The 6,000-nt window shown below is 40.4% G+C and overlaps 1 long non-coding RNA gene and 1 other non-coding gene across 2 annotated transcripts; one reads left to right on the top strand and one right to left on the bottom strand.

Annotated features, from left to right (window-relative positions):
* The first annotated feature begins 3,598 nt into the window (after positions 1–3,598).
* On the top strand, positions 3,599–3,764 carry LOC121405036. The gene has a single exon (XR_005968339.1). It is a non-coding gene; the product is annotated as a U1 spliceosomal RNA (small nuclear RNA).
* A 976-nt stretch (positions 3,765–4,740) lies between these two features.
* LOC121405028 lies at positions 4,741–5,295 on the bottom strand. Its single transcript, XR_005968332.1, has 3 exons — positions 5,197–5,295; positions 5,020–5,141; positions 4,741–4,964 (listed from the first exon to the last, which is right to left on the bottom strand). It is a non-coding gene; the product is annotated as an uncharacterized LOC121405028 (long non-coding RNA).
* Between the last annotated feature and the right edge of the window lie 705 nt (positions 5,296–6,000).

Here is a 6,000-nt window from a genome sequence, read left to right on the forward strand (position 1 = left end):
GTACTAAAATTGTTCGATCCGATAGCTGTAACCGAGGTACACACAGATGCGAGCAAGTATGGCTTCGGAGGCATTCTAATGCAGAAAGATTCGGAAGATGAACAATTTCATCCGATTCAGTTCATGAGCAGAAAAACAAACCCTTTCGAGGAAAAGTACAGCTCCTACGAACTCGAGGTATTAGCCATCGTCAACGCGATAAAGAAATGGAGAATTTATTTGAGGGAAAGCAGTTTACAGTCGTCACAGATTGCAACGCTTTTGCAATGACCATCAAAAGATGATTTACCGCCCAGAGTGGCAAGATGGGCCATGGCTTTACAAGAGTTTGATTTTAAAGTAGAACACAGAGCTGGAACTAAGATGAAGCATGTTGATGCACTTAGCCGTTTGTCGTGTTTCCTAATCGAAGACTCCACAAAGTATCGGTTGGTAGAAGCACAATTATAGTTGGATAAAAGCAGTAAAAGTCGTATTATCCAACAATGACACGTACGAAGATTATTTCCTTAAAAATAATTGTGGGTCGTTCCTGAGTCTATGCAAGATGAAATTATTACCATAGCGCATAGGGAGGGCCACTTTAGTTTTAGGAAAACGAGAGACATGTTAGAAAAATTTTATTTTATACCAGACATTCAGAAGAAGGTAGAAAGAGTTGTCAAAGAATGCGTTGAATGCCTGATCACAGACTCCAAACGAGGCAAAAAGGAGGGGCTGCTAACACCTATTGACAAAGCACAAGAACCCCTGGGAATCTATCACATCGATCATGTAGGCCCACTTACTGACACAAAAAAGAAATACAACCACATATTGGCAATCGTAGATGGATTTTCAAAATTTGTGTGGCTTTATCCGAAAAGCAAGCAGCCGTTTTTGGTAATCCTCGTCGAATCGTAACTGACAGGGGCACTGCATTCACTTCAGGTGCTTTTAATGAGTACTGCAGTCACGAAGACATTCAATTATTACATATTACCACAGGTATTCCTAGAGGCAACGGGCAGGTAGAACGGATACACAAGATTGTCATTCCAATGTTAAGCAAAATATGTCAAGACAATCCAGGCAATTGGTATCGCCATGTAGGCAGAGTTCAGCAAATAATTAATAATACTCGCCCTCGAACCACAAAGTATAGTCCGTTTAAAGTTTTGACTGGATTGAATATGATGAAGAAAGATGATGACCTCAGGAAAATATTAGAAGATTTGGAAGTAGAAGAACTCATTGATGGTGGAGAAGAAATACGAAAGAAAGCACAAGAGAATATTGAGAAAGTTCAGCAAGAAAATAGGAAGAATTTCAACCAAAAAAGAAAGGTGGAAAATGAGTACAAGTTGGGTGAATTGGTAGCAATTAAAAGAACACAGTATGGCACTGGTATGAAACTTAGACCAACATTTTTCGGACCATATAAAATTATAAAGAAAATGAATCATGGTCGCTATGAGGTTCAGAAAGCAGGCAACCAAGAAGGGCCAAAAGTTACAACTACTGCTGCCGAATATATGAAATATATATATATATATTCACCCATTCGTGCCCATACCTTGCCATCAGCTGGGCTCTGCCATTCCCTCACATGCCCCATTCCCACATGAGCCCAGCTCATGGCAAGGTATGGGCACGAATGGGTGAGGGACATAGGCCAAAGACGCAGGGTCGCATTCTCGATATCACTCTCTCTCGCACGTTTTGCCTCGAGGTTATAAAAAAGAAGGAGTTGCTGCGGATCGTCGAACGAGAAGAGTCAAGTTTTGTGCCGTGAATGCAAACCGTATAATATTAATTACGAAACTTTGTACTATATACTATGCAACCTATCTGTTAAACAAACTTGCGACATTACCCAAAAATAAAAACACATAATTTGTAATCCCTACAAAATATTGGGGGCTCGTCCGGGAATGTTCAAGAAAGAACAGTGCATAGTTGAGCGTTAACACATCGGAAAAGAGTGACGGCCGGCGAGAAAATTCCAAGAAAGGCGAAGTTTGATGAACAATTAAAAAATCGACGGAGTAAAAACACTAACAAAGGCTAAAACAATGCCAAAAATTTTCTTGGAACATCTGTAATAGACGCCACACAGAAACGCTAATTCCTGTGTGCGTGTGTGTGTGTAAAGAAGTCGGCAAGCAAAAAATGCGGCGAATTGAAGGAGCACAAAGTACGAAGAAATAGAAAGATTGACGAAACGAGGAAAAAAAAATAAAAGAAAGACACGAGGGACCACAGAACCATACAGAAACGCCAATTCCCGTATGTGTATGTCTGTGTGAAGATGTCTGCGAGCAAAAAATGAGACGAATTGAACAGACGCAGATCTTTTGTACGAAGCCATAGAAGGAAGAGGAGCCTTAAAATTGAATGGAAACTGTACAAGAAAGTAAAAAAAAAACGGAAATATAGCTAGCTACCGGTAAAGTCTCGCTAAATGTGCGCACGCGGACTCAAAAAAGAGCATTGAGCGGACAAAAACCAGGGGACGTTTAAGTCTCGCAAAAATTACGCAAACGGGCTTAAAATTGAGTGAAAAATTAACAAGAAAGTAAATAACGGAGAAAATAGCTAGCTACCGGTAAAGTCTCGCCAAATGTTCGCAGACGGACTTAGAAAAGAGCATTTATTGTACTAAAACCAAGCGTCGACTAAAGTCGCGCAAAATTATCGCAAACGGAACTAAAAACGAGAAGGAACGTGTGAGTCGTTTCTGGGGACACGACTCTACTTATACCCGTACTCAGTCAGTATATACATTATTGAGCTTATGATTTTTTAGAATTTTAGAAAAAAAAAAATTTTACATTTCACTTTTTTTTGCTACATCTGCTATCTACATATACAATGTCTATTCTACATCTAACATGTAGATTGTACATGTTCCATTCATATTCTACATCTCCTCCGCTAGGGGTTGCTCGCGCACTGAACGCTGCAGAGTGTGCGAGCGAGAAGGAAAATGAGTTGTGTTGTCGTTGGCGGGAGGGGGAGGGGAAGCAACTGAAAATTAATTTCTTCATTCTGGCTATAATTATGATCCGATCTGATTCAGATTCGGCAGTCTGGTAGATATGGTCATTCTCTACGATACTGCGTTTTTAGTTTTATCGTATCTTTAAAAATGTGCCTGCCACAGATTTTCGTTCTTTGTGGGGGCGGAAGGGGGCGGGGCGAAATTTTGAAATACACTTGTAGCAGTGGGATATCACATGAGTCTGGAAACCAAATTTGGTTGCCCTAGCTCTTATAGTCTCTAGATAGGTGCTCATCGAGACAGACAGACAGACAGACAGACAGACAGACAGACAGACAGACAGACAGACAGACGGACAGACAGACATAGCTATATCGACTCGGCTATTGATGCTGATCAAGAATATATATACTTTATGGGGTCGGAAAATTTTCCTTCTCTGCGTTACACACATCCACTTTTACCACAAATCTAATATACCCCTTAACTCTTTTTTGAGTACGGGTATAATTAGTGAAAACTGGACAAGTCTTAAAACTATTCAGTGTTCTTGGGTAGCAGTAGGATAGGTTTATAATTCCCATCTGCTTCTGGATGTGGGACATGGAAACCCCGATGCCGATCAGAGGCGTAGAGGTTAACCATGATCACGAGCGTGTTCCTCCGGAGTAAGACTTGGTCATTGCACGTCGGCTGAGTTGACTTTTGCGATTATTCCTAATGTAAATATCTCGTCTGTGTAAATTTTGATAGCCGGGAATAGCGTTTGCGCCGTCCCTACTTAAATAATAAATATGCGAACAAAATACGAGACAAAAAATATTATTTTTAATTTACTTTTAATATTACTAGTGGGCTACTTTTAATATTACTTTCGGCTCGATAATGATATTAAAAACGTATCGTAAAAGATAGCATAAAAGGCTCGCAAAAGATATTATAAAAGGTCCGCAAACGATACCTTATTCGAGCTACCGAAAACGAAACTTTCACTGCCACAAATTGAGCGACTAGTGATTCATTTTTTTATTATCGTTTTTCGATCTCAATTCGATAGTTTTACCCGCTTGAGTTTCGCGTAACTCACGTTTGCGATATCGTTTACGAAGTTTTGGTCCACTGGGAAATCACAAATTACACACATACAAATACACATAATCATAATCCAATTTCAATAAAATTAAATTAAAGTAACAATAACTACTACTATAATAAAACTACCGTCGTCTTGGGCTTTAATCCACATCAGTGCAAAAACCCTGGGCCACACCACTAACCATACGGTATATAGATGTTCCAGTTCATACACCGAACGTGTCGCTGCTGAGTTTTCTGTCCCAGGTCCCCAGGTCATCGGCTGCTGGACCTGTGACGTTCGGGTGTGGACCTGAGACGTTCGGCATTTTTTTGTCTTTGTCTCAATCTATTTTTTCCCTCACTTTTTACGCATCCCGCGGTGCTGCGTGAGTTTTACTTTGCATTCGTCCATTCACATTCATGGGGGGGTCGGGACACGCTCCTCGCATTACCAATTTGAATAAAATATGAGATTTTTATTATATGGCAATGAACCCACCTCCTCTTCTCCTGCTCCTGCTCATCCTCCTCTCGAGCTGTTCTAATGACCAGCCAATGGCTTGATAATGGCAGGGTCCAGTTTGCTCTGCCCACCCATGCCGGGGCATATAATATCGTTATTTTATGCAAGTTTCTGTTGGAATACCCTGGGAATACAGAAAACAGGGCAGGGGTAGAGTTAGAGACGGCATATACATTTATTTAAATGATTTTAAATTTGTTTAATCTATAATACATATTTGCCAATGAGTATGCCAATAAAGATGAAGAAAAAAAATTTTAGCATAGTTCTATTTAAGTGTTTGAACGCATTATTAAATTGCAACAATATCTCCCGAAAGTCCCGCCGGTCTTCCCACATCACTGCATCGTAATCTTCCAACTCTCTCTCGCCCATTCTAGACTAAACGTAGATAGAGTTAAATGAAATGTTATAGTTCAGGGTACATGGCTCTTACCCGACTTTTTCCCTTTTCTTTCCTTTTTTTTTTTTGCTTTGTATTATTTGAGATACGTTCCGTTCTGCTTCTACTTCAGATTTGATTTATATATTTTCTATATCTATTGCTTAGCTATTGGCCTGCTTTGACAATTTCTATATACTTTTTCATTTATTGTAGATGTGACATACATACATATGTACGTAGAAAAGGGTATCGAAAAGTCTCCCCTTGATCCTGGTGGCCATCCGTTATGGTTCATCTTCTGTTTGTCCATCTGTCCATCGGCTATCGTTGCTCCCTCTGGGGCTTTCTTTCTCTCACTCTCTGAGGGGTGACAGGGCGAGGCGATGGCTTTCGGGGAGCGAGAAAGGGGTCTCATTATAGCGCTTCGTGTTTGGGTTTCAATGCCTTTCTTTGCTGAGTTTTTAAATTTCCATGTGACCACTGAAAGTTGGCAATTTTAAATAAAAATGCAAAATGCAAAGTAAAATAAATATGCATATATAGTAACACCTTCTAATGCTTAGGCCTGCTCCTTCTAAGGCTTAGACCTGCCTCCTTTTAAGGCTTAGACCTGCTCCTTCTAAGGCTTAGACCTGCTTCATTCTCCTCCTTCTAAGGCTCAGGTCCTGCTGATGCCGCACTCTCCTCCGCAGATATGGTATGTGTGACGGGTGACCTGTGATCTCTCTCTCTCTCTTTATTGGCATACTCATTGGCACATATGTATTATAGATTAAACGAATTTAAAATCATTTAAATAAATGTATATGCCCTCTGTTGGAAGCTGCCGGCTTTTTCGGCCGAACTCTGACTCCACATTTACAATAATTTACTCCGTTGGTTAAGTTTACAAATGTTTTTTATTTTCACGACGGGTTACAAAGGTTTTGAGGCCGTGGCCGTGAACTACGACTCGATGCGTTCGACGAATATTTGGACTGCTGCGAGAACAGGGCGAAGCAATGCACTATAAGCAGTACTGGCATATGTGCG

Source organism: Drosophila obscura, unplaced genomic scaffold, assembly GCF_018151105.1.
Source record: "Drosophila obscura isolate BZ-5 IFL unplaced genomic scaffold, ASM1815110v1 contig_13, whole genome shotgun sequence".
NCBI lineage: Eukaryota > Metazoa > Arthropoda > Insecta > Diptera > Drosophilidae > Drosophila > Drosophila obscura.